We start from the raw sequence: 18484 nt of genomic DNA, 5'->3' as shown, positions 1-18484 counted from the left end.
CCGGCAGTGACCCTGCCTTTAGAGGAGATAAGAGGGAATGGCAAAACCAAGCTTAACCTATTATACACAGAAGTAAAAAAATCATCTTCACGTGGCTCACTTGTAATCTCCTAAGGGCAAAAGACTTCCAGTCTTTTTATGGTGTATTTTGTCAGTTAAGATGTATTAACAATTTTGTAATATAAACAATTAAGACCCTTACTATAACCCAGTCTTATAAAGAAATGCTTTCATGACATGTTTTTTCTTTTCTGAAAACTTTAACACTATATTGAATATAATGCAGTGAAAGGAAAAGGAGCTTTATTTGTAGTGTGTATGCTACTTATTAGAAATTTGAATTAAATTGATACTTTCTACTCTGTGTGATTGAATCTGAAATTCCTCCCAAACTTTGTGCAGCAGAATTGAAGGTATACTTAGGATACTGATGGAAAATATATTGCTTCTCTCCAGTTTTCTGATATTCCAAAACAAATCAAGTTTTGTGGGAGATATGTAATGTCATTTAGCATGATGCAGAAAGAATTACATATAACAGATTGGCTAAAGAAGAAAGGTAGCTGAATATGGGAACACTGTGAAGTGAAACATCCTGTCCCCAGTGAATTACAAATGCACAGGTCTGTGTTGACCTATAGGTGTGCACATTCCTCCTCAAATGCCAAGAGGAAGTGCTAGCAGCAGCCCAGGGTGACGCTGGAGGAGACTCACTAGAAAACCTGTTTTTATCATTCTTGCCATTACATTATTGGAAAGTGCAACCAAGCACCACCCATTTAAAAGAGATGCTGGTCTGAAATGTAAGCATGGCAACCATCAAGGGGAAAGACTGCTGGGGGAATGGATTTGTAGATGAGTTGTGCTGATTAGCAGGCCTGTAAACAAAGGTTCATTAAAAGTCTCTTTTGTCTCTGTGCTACTGTCAAGCTCTCCTATAGAACTAAGAAATGAAGCAAAAAATCAAAGGGGATTTTAAACTTTGTAAGACCTGTGTTTCATCTATTTCTGTACAGCTTTGAAGATACACTGTTTTGATAATGCAGGCAATAAAAGCAACACAGCTTTACCTCTGTGAACTTCTCCAAGGGAAGAGCTATATGTTCACTTTCTCTGCATGCAATAATTCATCAGCTGCAGACTCCTTGTTTTCCCAGTCTATTTTAACCATTTCCTTGCCTGCTCCCTGCATGCAATAACACTAAACCCCTTCAGTAAAACTGATGCTTACCCTACAAGCACAAACAGAATGTGTGTGAATAACCTGTACACTGTGACCCAATCCTTTCCAATTGAAAATAAAAGCATTTCAGAATAGGTAGGCAAGATTCCTGCAGCAGCTTCAAGAGTGTTTGACTAGCTAACCTGGGTGGATGTGCAAGTGTCAGTGTCTGGTGTACTAGAGTACTAGAGCACACTAACTGCACCTACCCTGCCCTCCAAACTCCTCATTGCAATCCTACACCATTGTCCCCCTCCTGTGATGGCATGAAAAGCCACGTGAAGATGGCTGATTTGCTGAGATCCATTCCCAGTCTGTGCTGTGCTTCCTTCTTGGCAGTAAATTAAAAGTGGCTGAAATCACTGTGGGTTTCTATGAGAAGCTCTTAACTTCCATGTTGCAGAAGTTAAAAGAAGTATATTCCATTCACTCCCTGGTTTTATCCTGAGTGATTATACTGTCCTTTTTACCCTGTTCTGCTTTGGAAACCACAGATTTAGTGCTAGTGCCATGTCCAGTGCACTGATATGTTGGCACTGGGGCTGCCTCCCAGTGAGCATGGCTCACTTAGGTTTGCACTGAGCAGGGCCCCTCTGGAGGAGCTACTGCTAGAATGTTGTCAGATGGAAGCTAAGGCATCTGTGCATTTTCCTTGTGTTAGCAGGGGGAGATGGGCACATGGAGACTGAGAACTCACCAGATTGCTTATCTCTCTTTGTCTCTTTCTCTCTTTCTCTTTCTCTCTCTTTCCCGAGACCTAAGAAGACATAAAGTGTAACTCACCCAAAGGCATAACTTATTTCAATTTTCAGAAATTTGGGATGTACCTTTACATCCCAAGGGGTAAGGGATCTTTGAGGGGGAACTGCAGGTCAGCATGTCTGTCCAAGGAATACAAGATATTGCTGAGAAATGTAATGGGATGAGGAGGCATCTGTGGACTGAGCAATATTTCCCACTAGCACAGACAATGAAACTACTGTGATGTATATTACACTGTTACTATCCACCTTCATTACCTTGTGTGATTTGGGGATCTTCAGGATGACTGTCTTGCAACTCTTGCTACACTGGTATCTCCTGCCAGAGTGACAAACCCCACTGTGACTGAAAAGGCATTCCTTTTCCACTGAGAAATTGTGCTGCAGTGAGTTATCTTTCCAACACAAGAAATGTTACAGGACACCTGATGACTTAATTTTGCTTTGCTCTAGAGGATTTTGCTTAGTCAATGAAAATATTTAGACTGTGACCTTCCTCTGTAGTATATCCTGGTGTTTTGATTTCAGCCTACTGATAAGAATAAAAGGTCTCCATACTTTTATAAGGAGATGGGAAGTAAGAAACAGTTTAAACCCTGCTCTTACCAACAGGAATTGCAGAGTGAGAATCTGATTCTTCTTATCTCCACTGAACCCCTTTGCATCTGGATGCAGCAAAGTGAAATAATCAGTATCTGATATCATCTTTTCCCCTTGCTGAAACTGGTGAAGGATGATAAAGCAGCTAAATTCCTGCCCTGAATGAGGGATTCAGCTCTTCAGATGCCCTTTACACACTGGTACACCTTGCTCCTGATAGTGCCAGTGCCACAGCTTGAAATTTTGGCTGTGACTGAAAACTACACATTAATGAGCCTTTGATAAAAACTGTCACACAGATCCTGCTATTGTCATTCAAAGAGCCAAAAACACAACAGGAACTATTTAATGGCAGTAGCCCTTCAATTATTAGGAGAAAATGTTAAATACACTGGGTAAAAACTCATCTGGTAGGAAGTCACAGTCATGAAAGGCTTTTTTCAATAGCAGAATATAATAAAGATGTAAGACCTAAGTGAAATGATGCTAGAACTATGATCTCTGATCTCTGTCTCCTGTGGCATCATTCACATCACTGTAGTTATTCGAGTGAAGTGTGCTTTATTTCATTTTTTTCTTTTCATCAACAAAGGAAAAAACCCCTAAGTAAAAACCTCAGTCCTGTAATGAGAAATGAAGTATGCAAGCCCTTGTACTCTGAGATCCAAATAGATCAGACTGCAAAGTGAATTCACCTTTAGAAAACCAATTTAAATTCAAATTAACGTTATATCTTATGAATTTAATATGCAAGATTTGTATTGTTTTCTGTTGAAGTCTTTTCACTCTGTGAACAGTGAAAACAGGACTTTCCAAATGAAAGTGGTCATAAAAGAGAGAAAGTTATTCCACTTTTTTTAAACAGAAATCTGTTTAGAACTTAGTTAAATATTTATATTAGTGGCCCTACTTGAATTCTTCTCTTCTCTTCTCTTCTCTTCTCTTCTCTTCTCTTCTCTTCTCTTCTCTTCTCTTCTCTTCTCTTCTCTTCTCTTCTCTTCTCTTCTCTTCTCTTCTCTTTCTCTTCTCTTCTCTTCTCTTCTCTTCTCTTCTCTTCTCTTCTCTTCTCTCTCTTCTCTTCTCTCTTTCCTTTTTACTTTTCTTTTTTCTTTTTCCTTTTCTTCTTTTCTTTTTGTTTCTTAGAAATAATGGTTAATGTGAACAGGAAGACATTCCATTATACAGACTCCACAATTCACTCATGAGCCCTGGATTCTAGGAAATGTTCCACAACAGAAAACAAAGCCCATAAAACTATTGTTTATCTTATAAAATCATGCAACAAGCAGATACCTGCCTATAAAAATATATATTTCTGTTTTCTCAGGTGCAGTAATTAATTTTTAATGCATACAGTAATGAAAATTTTAATTTATATATATATGTGTATATAGGTATATCTTTACACACACACTAATTAATGAGAAACATGATAGTCATAACCCATCAGACAGATATGGCAGGTATCAATTTGCATCAGACTTTGCTCCTAGTGCTTTCTTGACTCACCATTAGATCAATTCCTTGCCCAGGAACATTTTGTCTGGAATCACTGAGCAGGGGAATGGCACAAGGGATCAGCATCAACATCCAGGAGCAGAGAGGTTTCACCAGCACAGCAGAGGAGCCTCAGGCAGGGAACTTTTCAAAACCTGAAATTAGCAGCTGAAGCCTCATTCACTGATTTTTGGCCTGTAGGAAGGACAGAGAGTCAGTGATTCCTGTGGGATATCTGCTCTGAGAAGGGCTGGACTTAGCCAGGCTGGCTCCATTGACTGGAGCAGGCTCCATGCTGGGAGCAGAAGGGCTGCTCTGGGTCACACCAGCTCTCTCTAAAATAGAAGCTTGACTCCAATACTGATTCTAACCTTGAGAGAAGGTCAGAGAAGAGATATAAAGGACAAGAGCAGGACTAACACAGCCCATGGCATGCTTTCTTCCAGTCTTTCATATTTGGAGGTGTCCCTAATGGGGAAGATCACAAAGGAGATTGGATCCTCTCCCAGACTTTGATTGAGATTATCTTTTAAAAATCATTAAAAAAAATACTTAAGGATTTTGTTTTTCAGAAAAGCACAGAAATATTTTGACTTGTAAGATATATTCTTCTAAGCAGTTACAGTTGACAGAGTTCCCCCACCCATAAAACAAGCAGCAGCCAATTTCAGATCTGGAAACTCTGTGAATAGAAATAACTTGCTGAAGGCTGTGACCTAATTAGCCATGCTGGAGGGGAATTTCAGTAGGTGAATGGTATTCATCATAACAGTCCAGAATACAGCTGACCCCCTTCTCCCTTGTGTCCCTCCCACACAACCTCAGGGACTGAGGACTGTGACTTTTGTGTGACTTTTGTGTGACTTTTGATCTCTGAAACACCTGTGTGCCAGCGTTTTTTCCATCATTTTAATGCTCTACTGTTTATTTGCAATTAAATTTTGCCAGTTTTGAGAGTGCTTCTGAGGACTCAAGCTCTCTTTTTTCCCTTCTTATAAAACAGCAGTTTCCACTTTGCTGTCTGTGACCTGGACTTGTGTGTGTGAATGTGTTTGCTTGTGCAGTTTGGAGGTCATGGAAAACACAAATGTGGAAAAATTCTATTATGATGTTCTTTCTCTAGTTCATTCTGTTCCATTGGTAGTCAGTATCACACTCTATACAAAAGCTGTTTTGGAAATAATGCTTTCAAAAGATTCTGACACAGAAGTATGACACTTCTACATGTTAAAGATGACTATAATCACCTAACAGAGAATTTATTTTTCCTAAGTGTCCTAAACTAAAGTAAGGCTGGTTCACTTTTTCTGTTTCCATTGTTATTTTCTCAAGTTTCAAATAGACTTAGACAAAACAAACATATCAAAAAATCCTTTTGCTCACAAAGGAGCTTTCAAAGTTCTTGAGGAAAGCAAAAAATAATTCATAGAAAGTCCTTGATGCTTACAGAAACCTTTGAAATTTCAGGAAGACTGAAACTCTGACAGCTCAAATGCAAAAACAGAGGTTAAACCTTGAGATCTGCAGAAGTTTGGAAAGCATTTGGTTGCTTGGATGTCACATATTTTTTAATTTACTGTGGAGAAATACTTTGAAAGATTGCAGATAATTTCATATGAAATATTTTTTCAATTTAAAAGCAGTTTTTATTATTTGCCTGCTTCTGTCTTGCAAATATAAAGTTAAGCCTTTTATCTATGCTTCCAACACATCAGAGATTATACCTGCAAATGCATGCTCATCTATCTTTGTACATGTGGGCCATCCCATGAAAACCAGTGGGAAATATGTAAATGTTATGCAAAGTTTGTCACCTGTTTCAGCTTTCCTCAGAAATCTATTTCCTTTACCCCCTTTTTATACTAAAAGCTAAGAACAACCTATCAGCAAATTCAGTGCAAATCCAAAATAAACCTCCCAAATCCACTGGAATCATCTGGGATTTACACCAGAGTGTTCAGGAAATGGCAGCACTTTGCCAATGCCCATGGCAGGAGGAGCCCACCCACGGGGCTGCAGAGATCTCAGGGAAAATCCAGGAGTGAAGGTGGGCAGCCAGCTGGGTGCCAGGTCCTGGGATGGGTCTGTGCCTCCAGCACAGCCCTGGGGCTGCTCCTGATGAGAAAAGGCAGCAGGCTGTGCTCACAGCATCTCTGCCTAAGGAAAATACTGCAGCAGCAAATTTCCCTGCTAAACTGCTTGAAAATAAAACCATCAATAAACTTGAAATATTATGATGCAAGGTCGGCTTCACATTCTTTCTCCAGTCTGGCTGTAAAGTGACATCAGCAATGAACTCAGCCTTTATAGCTGCTCATTTGTCACCATGCCCAGACACCCCTCCCAGGCACTGTGCTTGCTGTAGCACAGACTGGATCCCCAGGATGATGGGTGACAACTCATGATGGGTGACATTCTGACAAGTGATTCAGATAACCGTGTGAGATTGAGGAGAGGAAAAACAGGATCACATCCTAAAAATTTCTGCCCCAAGGAAGAATCCAGCAAATAGTAACAGAGAGAAAAAAATTGCAGTGATCTAATATTCCTATTATGTTATGATTATCTGCAGAGCTCGAGCTCTGCAGTCTTTCCCTCCTTCTCTTGCTCTAATCTATGTGGGCATTTCTATTATGCCTGTCAGCACAGAGTCTGAATGTCTTCTAAGCAAGAAGAAATAGTAACTCTTTTCCCTCCCATCAACAAAATATGGACTTTATCTCAGCTAGCATGAAGTCTTCTAAAAATGTCAGTGTGCCAAGAAGGGGAGCATAGAAATTTATCATGGCTGCAACACCTCATTCTCCAGCCTGCTTTCTGCTCTATTTATGCATTCCTCTGAGTCCCCGTGTGAGGATGGGAACGAGCTGATGTCTGTGGTATTTAAAGGGTATTTATAAAAGGACTGGGTCTTTAAGCACAGCAACCAGGTTAAGTGTGATGTAGCAACTCAAGAAGTGCATTTGACAGCTGAGTGCCCCCATCCAGAAAAGCATTGTCTGCTTCATTTTTATTGCAAATGTCACTTAAATGTAAGATCCTCAGCAATGCTGCTTGCAGCTCTAGGTCTGGCATCCCCAGAAAGACAGACACTGACCAGAAGTGACAAAATAACCACGAGCCATTGTGCAACAGATGCTATAGTCACATTTTATATGATGTAAAACTCTTTTTAAAAACCTTCACAAGAAGTTATGCTGCCTTGACAGTGCTTTGATTTCAGTTTTACCTCAGTCAGCCCCTGCTCTGCTGCTGGCCAGAGTAACAGGGCCCTCTTACCTCCATTCACATTTCAAAATGAATGAAGTTACCAGCAATGTTTTGTTTGCATCTTCACTGAGTAGAGAGAGAGACAGAGAGGTAGCATGTAAAGGTCCTTATAATTCCAAGAAAATATATTTTATGCTCATCCTTCATATTAGTAATTCAAACTGTCATACTGTATACTTTCAGAACAAGACAGGATGGAGCTTGTTCACTTTGTGAGCCTTTCTTTTTTCTCAGAACAGTCCTTTGAAACCTTATTTGCATTGAAAATAGTTATTGAAAAGCTGAGTGTCATGTCAGGGCTCCTATTCTACTCAGAGGATGTAATTTTGCTTTGAAAATTGGTCTCTCATCTTGAATGAACAAATAAGCATCCTGGTGGATGCCAATTAGATGAACTTTTGTATCCCGAGTAGAACTGCTGAGAGCAATTTTGATGGACTGAATTTGCATCTGAATATGCTTTCAACTGGATCTAAAACACATTGTAAAATCAGATTGATCTCTCCAGAGTTCCTTCAATGGAAAAGATTCCAGTAATGTAATTTTATTTGGAAAGATTCAGAGAAAGACATTTGGATTTCTGTTTAGTTCCTAAGACTTTTCTTTTTCTTTTAACTACCCAAATAACATATCTAGAAAAGTCAGTATGAAAGTATTTCAGTTTTTCTGAAAGTAAACATTGAGAATGGTTCCAGCTTTTTGTTTCTGTGCTTTTGACACTTATCTTCAAGGAAAAATCTGTAACACTGATTCCTATCAGAAAAAACTCAAACACTGAAATCCTGAAATTCTTTTTGAAAAACAACTTCCATTCTCAGACTTAATCTGTAGAGGGAGAAGCACTGATTGCTTAAAATGTTTCCAGCTGCAATAGTCTAAATCAGGAATTTAAAAATATTTTTGATAGAAGCTGCCTTTGCTAATGGCAGCACTGGGTATAATCACTGACAGGAATAGCACTGATTACTGGTATCAGGCAAAAGCACTTCCAGCTCTGACTGTCTGTCTATCCTTTCCATATCATCATGAGTTATGCTGTGATCCCACAACTGCTGAGATTTGTACCAGGGCTTTTGGGCACTGCAGTGTCTACTAACCTGGACTTTCATTATCTCCCCACATCTGAGGCTGATGTTAAGAGAATTCTAAGCAGATTCAGGGAAACTATTTTTGGGAGAAGCTGTGCATCAGCATCCTTCCATGAGCAGGCAGGATTGGTGTTCACTTTTAAAATCTGTTCCTCTGCATCCTAAATACCCCAGGCTACAGTAAAAGTGCATAATTACTTCATCTTGCCTTCAGACAAATGATATGCCAGTCTTTTGCAGTAAAAATACTTTTTTCTCAGCTCTGTGGAGCTACAGATTGGTGCTATTGATGTACTGCTGTCATTCTTGTTCATCTGGACTCACAGAAAAACCTCCAGCATTTTTTTCTGAAGCAACCATCAGGGAAGATGAAAGGAGCTGCACTGCCTCTAAAACCTCTTGTGAATTGTTGATTCTGCTTGGATTTGAAAGATCAGCTTCAGCAGTGGTGGGCATTGCAACATAAGGACAGGTAGTGACCAGTGCTCTGTGGAAAGGGATCACACCCATGGAACAAAAGTTATCCAAGACATCACTCTTATCTAGTTCCTCAAGTCTGAAATAAAATCCTGTGTCAGAGTGAGGCATTAATGCCAGAAATTGCTAAAGGAAGGATACCTTAGTGAACACAGAGAGAGTCTCCTGCTCTTAAAAGTAACAATGGTAAATTTGCTGTGCTTCACTGAAACAGGCAGAAGGAGCAGGAGATGCCTCTCTCCCTCCAGGAGCCTCCTCCATGTCAAAGTCATTTTTCTAAGGAATTTCCAACATGACCAACCTTATCCCAGTGCTAGACCTGAAGGAAGCCCTGATGAAGATATTTAGTGGCTACTTTTGTTTCATGTGTCAGAATAAACACAACTGAGTCACTCCTTTAAAATTAGCAGCCCGAGGCAGAGGTGGAGGAGTCATTCTGAGGAAACCTTCTCCTGGGCTACAAATCCTCCTGAAGGACTGCTCTGCAAGCTGGACCCTCCTGAGAGTGGCCAGGAGAGGAGGAAGGAGAAATGTCTTCCCAAGGTTTTTGCATTTCCTTTTGAAGGGAGGTATTTCTCCAGTCTCCACCTTTACTATTCCCCGGAGCTCCTGTGCTGTGAGCTGTCTCTCTGTAGCCAAAGGGAGGCTGAATTTATCAGATGCTCTGTCTGATACTCTGATTCAGCCACCAAGTCTGCTCTGTGATGAATGTTGCTGTGGGCAGACAATGTAAAGGCAGGGAGCTTTTGAAGAGCCTGCAAGGGAGGGAGGAGGGAGAACAGTGTCATCTTGACATCTCAAAAGCCCATCAGTTTCCAGGAATAAAGATCAGCCATATCCGTTCCCCACCCCTCCAGACAAAGCCCTGGCCTGTGCTGCTTTCTGGAGAGCCCCACATCCCTCACAGTGGTTACATAAAGACCTGATGCACACAAAGGCAGGCCTGTGTTTATGGTGGCAGCTAGACAAACTCATAAACAATACCTCTCCCAACAGCACAAGTTCATACAAAATCCCAGTCTTCAGCGAGCTGGAAGATAAACACGAATCTGTGTTTTTCTTTTAAATAGAAAATTCTGCAGCAAATGATGGCTTCATCACTTTAAATGCCTGCTTCACAATTTTGGGGGATAGAGTTTGAATCCTTATTATAGGTTACTAGAAGCACAAGAAACGCTTTGCTACAGCTAAGAAAAGCTTTCAGATGATTATGAGTTTAAAGCTTCAAGTTGTATATGCTGCTGGGTTAGCAGACTCCTAACTGAGCTGCATTTTTTGTAGCTGCAGAAAATGGCACGTTGCACTTGAATTGTTTGGGAGAAAATATGTATTGCACACAGATGGAGACATTGGGAATTCTCACCCCCAGGAGAGCTCTGTGAAATCGAATATATCAAAAGCAACCCTTAAACTTTTCCTATGCTCATATAAAGATGCTTGCCTGTATGCACACACGCACATTTTGGCACATCACTGTTCTGACCTATGGTCAGTGACAGAGCTTCATCTTGAGGGCCAGGATTGCTTCTATTGCTTCTGCCATTTCTTTTCCAGAGGGACCTGACTGAACATCTTCACCTCCCTTCTAGTCAGCTAGCCTGCAGAGAGGTCAAAGTTTGGGTTACATAATTTCCAGAGACTATAATCAGTGCTAGGTATGGCCAACTATGATAAGATGATTCTAGAATTATCCAGGTCATCTCGCCCCTATGAAAAATGGAAAAAAAAAGAAATCCTTCCCAGGAGGTCCAAAAGCCTTTGGATTCCTTGTCACAAGGTGTGAGGGGAAACATTATCCTAGTGCTGTACTTGAGCTTCTTTTTGTTGGTGGTCAACTGGTGTTGGTGACCTGGCCCCCTCCTCAGACAACAAAAAGGGTTATTGGAAAATATTCACACAGATCTTTGGAAAAAAAATGAACTGGAGATGTGAATCAGTCCCACTGAAGGCTGAAAGCTTCTCTGGGAGAAATTCTGTAGGCAAGTTTAGCCCTCGGTACGTGGAATTTTTTTCCTCTCATTGAACAAAATTGCCAAAGAATAAAAAGTTTCCCTGCAAATCACTTTCCTCAGAGGAAGAAAGTGAAGCTGATGAACCTGGGAAAGGAAAACTCAGTGTTAGAAATACAGAATCTGTCCTAGTTATCAGGAACCTTCTGTTTCACCCTGCCAGATTGAACAGTCATTATTAATCCCATTTCGCAGAACTGATGAAATTAAAATTTTCTCTTGTATTGTACAGTAATATATAACTGAAACCTTGAGGAGGTAGAAGCTAAACAGGGACACTAGCAAGAAGAATCATTTAGCTTACTCCATAAGCTACAAAAGTCTGGCTTGTGACAGCTTCAACCTGAGCAGGAAAGATCCACCCATTAATAAACTATCCAGAGAGAGGGAGAAGGAGAGAGAGAACAGCCTGAACCTCCTACCAGACTCCAAGTGGAAGTTTTTTCTTGGCTAACATTTTTTCACTCATGAGAACTCTCTCTCAATTCCAGTTGAAAGCAGCTGCTTCCCTAGAATGGATTGCAGCTTTCCCAACTTTCCTCTCTTGGCCTCACATCTGTCAGAATTTGACATAAAAACTTGCACTGAAAACGTGTATGCAAGCTTTGTTTGTTTTTTTGTTGCCTATGAAAATATTCCTGCAATAATCTTAAAAGATACCACACATTCTTTTGCCTCAGAAATGAGTTCTCTGTAATACCTTTTTTTCAATATTGTCTTTAGGACCACTCAGGGTTCAGCTTTTATACTTTTTTTGATTGTATATATAAAATCCAAGATATGTTGCTATTCTCCGTCATTAGGTGGATGTTATTTGATTTTGGCATTCAGTTGATGGAGATGGAAACATGAGGTGCATTCAGACTCAGGAAATTTTGCTTATTTTCACAAAGTCTAATATATACCTTTCTTGTTGCAGAACCCATTTATGAAGAAAGTAACATTTCAGATTCCAGTTCTCTCAAGTGCTGAATACTCCCAGCAAAGTGCTCCAGTCCTTCCACAGAGGACCTACATAGCAAGGTCGTTTTTGGTATCAGATTCTCCTTCAAAGAGGTGTCTGGATTCCCACTTATGTTTAGAAAAGTCAGTCTCTGCAGCAAACCCTTCTCTGCAGGATTTCCTGTTGACTGCCCTGAGCTCCTTCTGCTGCTTGCTGACTCTTGGTATCTCATGCTCACTTGCTGAACTCTTTCCTCTCACTTTGTAGGAACTGTACCACTCTACTCAGGAGAGTGATTTTTGCTTCTAAAGCTGCTTGTCTGTCTCTAAATCCCTTTGTTGTGTAAACTGCAGCATTCCCCAGCACCCAGGTCTGGGTGTCTGTCTGAAATACTGGATATGAGAGCCCCCACCTTATTTTAGGTTCTTAAGAACCAATTCATGGAAAAGCAAAGGCTACCCCTGAGTATGCCATACTTTAAAATCAATGAGTCTCTGCATTTTGCTTTCTATTTCTTACTCCTTCTCAGTCCATCTGTTGGATCTGTACCAGCAGACAGAACCACATGACTTGCACTACAGGGTGAAATGACTTTAAATGGCAATGTGGCACTAGTACAGCAATAACATCTCAGCAGCAGACTGTGTGAGATTAATGTCACCGTTAGCCAGTGGATGTTTGATATCTTAACCTCAAGGATTCATTGGGCTTGTAAATCCGTAGGAGCTCAGCTGGGTTCTCAGTTGTTACAGATCACAGAAATAATGTAAACAGGCATTTACTGGGGCCTCGTGGAACTGGAAATCTGTGTTTGCTTGAACAGTCTTCATAAAAAGTAGAAATCTTGTTATAATATAAACATGAATGTATATGTATATAAACATTGTTTTATGCAAGAAAATTCAATAAACCTAAATTCAGTAAGCAGAAGTTAAAAGTAATTGCATATTAAATATTGAAGGGAGAAAGCAGCAACTCCTTCATACCTGTGAGCTCAGGGATGGCAAGCAAATATTTTGGGCATAATTCCTCACTGTTCTTGTCAACCTAAACAAAAATATAAAGGAGAACAGCAAAATACCTCTACCTGTGCAGCTCCTGAGCTGGGAGAACTGAGGCACAGACCATATTCTGAGAGTTTTCTGGGTGCCATTTGTCACTTGGTGCCCAGACACCCCACTGGGTCCCCAAATCAAACAAAACCCCCACATCTGGCAGGGCTGAGCCCTTAATGGTGGAGCTGCTGCTGCTCTCTGCTGGTGCAGAGTCAGACTTGGGAAAACACTGCTGAACCAAACCAACTCTGAGAAAACAAACACTGCTGCCTAGAGCTGTGTAAAGAGTGGGCATTACCCATCAGGTAGGTTCTGACATTTTCTGCTTTTTTTTTTCCTTTCTGGTTTTAATAGGTGCTGGTATATCTTCACACCTGAAAAGAGAAATATTTGGGATTTTTCATAATATTCTATTTCAAAAAAAACAAGGTTTTAATTCTGAACTTTGAAACTTTTCTGTTATAATATGCAAAACAAAACAAAACAAAACAAAATGAACAAATGAACAAACAAAAACCCAACAAAAAAACCCCAAAACAAAACAAAACCAAAACTCAAAACAAAACCAAAAGATAAACCCCACTACTGTTTTGAAAGGGAGAAAATGATTTAGTCTGAAAACATACCTGTCCTTCATTTAATCCCCTTTTCTCTAAGTCTGGCCATAGTTACTATTTTCTGAAGCCCCAAAACTGCTGTACATTTTTCTCTACCTCATGTGCCTTTTCAGAGGGGTATTAATTTAGAAATTCAAATTACTTGTAGTATGAAAAACACTAGCTGAGAAAGAGCACTGATAAACAAATTATAGTTTGTTTATCACAAAGAAGATATCTAAAGTATGTTATAAACATCTAGATATCATTTTACTTTCATGAAAGTTCTATTTGCTGTCTCTATTTACCTAATGGCTTCCTTTTTTTTTCTGATGGAAGTACATTAAAGTAATGATGCCTTAAGTTTTAGCTTTCATATTTGCCAGATTCTGTACTGCATTAGTATGTGACTCTGAACTTCATATAAAGTGTTAGCAAGTTCTCTTCTCAGTTTGGTCAGACAAAACCATCTATTTCCAGACTGAGAACCAAGGACACCATTGCAGCTTTAGGCTAAAGAAGTATAAACAGCAAATTGAGGAGAGCAATCTGTGAGGATGGGACTTCACAAGCTGAAGCTGTAATTGGACAATTAACCCCAATATGTAAATGGACCAAAACTTATAAAAGTGTGAAAACTCTTGAGTCAGGGATCCATCTTGGGTCCATTTTGGGCAGAGCCACAGCTGGGCTCTTGCACTGCCCAAGGTGAATCCTTGGAAGACCTTTCAATGAATCCCTTCTTTATTCCTGTAACTCTGTCTAGCCTCTGTTCCAGGTCAGCCTCTCAAGGCATCAGTAAACAACAAGAGACATTATTCAACAGGGTTCTTATTGAACCCATGTAAATTAAACAAGGAAAGAGACTGATGCCTAAAGAGGCTGACCTGGAACAGAGGCTAGACAGAGTTACAGGAATAAAGTAGGTATTTATTGAAAGGACTTCCAAGGATACACCATGGGCAGTGCAAGAGCCCAGATGTGGCTCTGCCCAAGATGGACCCAAGATGGACCCCTGACTCAAAATTTTTCACACTTTTATAAGTTTTGGTCCATTTACAAATTTGGGTTGATTGCCCAATTACAGCTTTAGCTTGTGAAGTCCCATCCTCCCAGATTGCTCTCCTCAATTTGCTGTTTATGCTTTTTGGGCCTGAAGCTGCAATGGTGTCCTTGGTTCTCAGGCTGGAAAAGGATAGTTTTGTCTGACTGAACTGTGAGGAGAACTTGCTTACACCTTATATGAAGTTCAGAGTTATACACTAAGGCAGTACAGAATCTACAAAATATAAAAGCTAAAACTTTAGAAATCAAGACAAGAAAATAAATTTAGTCATCTCCACTCATGTATACATAAAAATAGAGCGGGAATTCTCGAAGACCCAACATAAAAACTAATTGCTGTTTTATTACAAATACAACATACAATCAGCATCAATTTTAAGCAGAACTCCTAAACAAGGTTATATTGGCTTTTCAGAGATAGCACAATAAGGTGTAAAAAAATTATAAAATCAAAGTAATCATGAGGAAATATATCACCCATAGTACCTCATGTTGTTGATGTTATGCAGAACAACCCACTAACATTTAGTTCATGGTGAGCTCTGACCAAAAGTCAGTATCATGACATCTCTATGCTGGGTGTAGCTTGCAAGCCAAATAACTGCCTATTTTACAGGAGAAAAAATACACTTAAAGAGACACTAAGGCTTCCTTTTTGCAAATCTCTATTTGTAACTGGAATGAACATCATGTCCCCTTAAGCTGCAGCTCTTTACCCCAGCTTCAATCAACACACACAACTTGTAAAAATATCCTCAGATCTGCTGTGTTCTTTCCCCTCATAAACTAAATAGAGTATCAGTCTATCTCACTCCTCTCTACACATCTTGCTATCACAAAACCACCCACTGAACAGTCCTGTGAGGTAGCAAATTGTAGTTTAGTATCTTTTGAGTAAGACCTCATGTGAATGCCTCTTGCAGCTGAATAATTTCATTTTACAGCTCCCTGCTCCTGTGTGGACAGGATTTGCTCTCAAGGGTAAACAGAGCTAACAGGTTTGATCAATGCCTGTTCAGCCTGTAAGTGCCCTTTGATCTCAGGTCTCAGAGGATCCTCGTACGTGCTACTTCAGAATTTGTGATTTGCTTTTAATGGCTTGGGATAAGAAGCTTTCACTATGCTCATCCTCAGAGTCTCTCTGTCCTGTGATTTATATGCCATTCCTATGCTTTTAAAATGTTACAGAAAAGGACTGTATTTATGGCAGGTTTTCTATGATATTACAGAAAGTGGTTTCAGAACACGTAATGCATCATATAGGTACACATTATTGTAAGGATATGTTGGCTTTTCTGAGTGCCTTGCTACTTTCATTCACATTAATCAGATTTATATGTCCCAGTGGATGAAAGTATGAACTGCAGAGATGTTAATTCAATCTGTTAGGGCAAGTGGCTGACTCAGAGTTGAAAAGGATCATGACCTTTCCTCATCAGTTTTCTCTTAACACCAATGTAGAAAATCTTCTTGTAGTCCTCAGTAAGGAAAATAAACCTTTGGTGTTTCCTGAGTGGCCTTTCTGACCATTTTGTCCCCAGTACAGCTGGTGTGCATAGAGCAGGTTTCAGACTGTTGGAGACACCTTTTCTTCATCATTCTCAGCTTATGGGATCAACCTAGTTTCTAGCTAAGGTAAAAATTGCAGTTAGGGTTAGGCATTGAATGGCTTCTACCATTAAGTGCCTTTTTACTGCAGACACATTCCTGGGAAGATTTTTGTTAACCTCTGGCTATCTTTTCTCTGGAAGTCATGGGTCATGTTTCCATCTCACCTCAAAAGTTTATTTTCTTTGTGAAAAATTCCTGTTTTCAACAAGGTATGTGCATAGAGAGAAAAGGATAAAAAGTCACCGTGTACCAAACCCACATGGCAGAAATCACAGTCTTCACTCTTCTTCCAGTCCTCCACTACAGCCTGTTCACCACAATTCTCCTCCCCCCTCACTTTTTGGCCGAGTTCAGGTTGCTGCAGGGCTATGAAGGGTCAGGCTTTAGTGCTGGGGACACAGCACAGGTTTGGCACTGCTGACCACAGGTGGGTGTCTGGAGCCAGAAATTCAGCAACTCCACAAGGTACATTCAGAAATAATTAATGACCTTAAAGGATTAGCCAGGACTGAGAAGAAAGTGATCTTTCTTGCTCTCTGGGGTGGCTCAGCCCAAGCAGGGGCAGGTAACCTGGATTTCACCCCAAGCAGTAAGAGTGTCACCCTTGGGCCTTTTTCCTGCCTCCCTCTGTGTGTGTCTGGAGGAAGGAATTAGAAGCATCATGAGGCTGCACTCCTGGGCATGCTTGGCTGCTGTTCCTGCCTGGTTTGGGGCTGTGGGTGGCAGCAGCAGCCCTGGAATGGGATATCTGGGCTATAGGCACAGGGTTAGGTGCCTGCAGCACTGCTGCACACAGCACTGGGTACAGGCACCCACCCCAGCCGAGCTCCCTGTGGTGGCACTGGGAGATGGAGCTGCTGGCTGGGCTGCAGGACACCCCGAGCACCCTGACCTGTGCTGTGCCCCCAGCTTGTCCCTCAGGGCCCTGGGTCCTGGTGCCACTGCCTGCAGCCTCTTCTCTTGCAGGATCCTGAGCTGAAGGCTCACTCCTGTCACTGGGCACACCAATGCCTTCCAAACTTCTTCCACAAGAGCTGGAAACCCAATCCCAGCAGTCTTACCTGTATGAGCTGTGGGGCTGTGGTGTCCAGGCTGTTTGAATTCTCAGGCATTTGCTTGAAGGATGTGTTTGAAATATGTTTATTCGTGGTTTTTTTTTTTTTTCTTAAAGACCTTGGTTTTTATTATGCCATCAAGGCATCAGGAATTAATGTTGATGTCACCATAGTTCAAATTTTTCATTTCAAATTAGATTTATTGCTGGAAATGAATCCAGGATCCCTACCACTTGAAATCCATTACTTTCAACACAAACAAGAAATTAATCAAGTGAAGCACTACAAATGAGGCAGCAGCAGAAATCCAGGCAATGTAAAATGTATTTTGGCTCTTCACTTCCCACTTCTTTTGAGAGACCTACACACCCTGATGGCCCTGCTCGTGTGGGCAGCTTGCAGGATGCTGCTGTTCAGTGGCCAGGTTCCCTGCTCCATTTAGATTAACCAGATCACAGGGAGGCTGTGATGAACATTAAGTTTAAATGAATTAAAAAAAAAGACAAAGGCAGAATGGAACCCTTCATCAATTATTCTATTTTAAAGGTAAGTGTTATTTCAAAGCCAAATTTCAGATTTCAGTTGAATATTCTTAGAACTCTGTCATGCTCTAACTTCAGCTGGCAGATAAATACCACACAACCACTTGCTCACACACACTCCAAAACCTGCAGTGGGATGGGGAAGTGAATGAGGAAAAGGTAAAGTCCATGTGTTGATATTAGAACAGTTTAATAACTGAAAAAGTAAAATATAATAATAATAATAATAGCAACAATAGTAACAATAATAATAGTAAGGAGAATGAAAAAGAGAGAGAGGAATAAAACCTAGAAAAACCAAGGGATGCTCAATGCAGCTGCTCACTGCCTGCCAGGGATCCCTGAGCAGTGATCAAACCTTCCTGGCCAGTCTCCCCCAGCTTCTTTACTGGGAATGATGTTCCCTGTTATGGAATGTCCCTTTGGCCAGTTCAGGCCAGCTGTCCTTGCCATGCATGTGTCTTGTGGCACCTTTTACTGGCAGAGCATGAGATGCTGCAAAGTCCTTGATGTAGGATCAGCACCACTGAGCAACAACTAAATCATCAATGGTCTAACATTATTCTTACACTAAATGCAAGACTCAGCACTGTGACAGCCACTAGGAAGAAAATTAACTCTAACCCAGCTGAAACCAGGGAAAAGTCTCACTCTATTTCAAATAGTCAAATATTTCCTGTAGTTAGTAATGAT

Source organism: Serinus canaria, chromosome 1A (assembly GCF_022539315.1).
Source record: "Serinus canaria isolate serCan28SL12 chromosome 1A, serCan2020, whole genome shotgun sequence".
NCBI lineage: Eukaryota > Metazoa > Chordata > Aves > Passeriformes > Fringillidae > Serinus > Serinus canaria.
Note: the sequence above shows the minus strand (reverse complement) of the source record.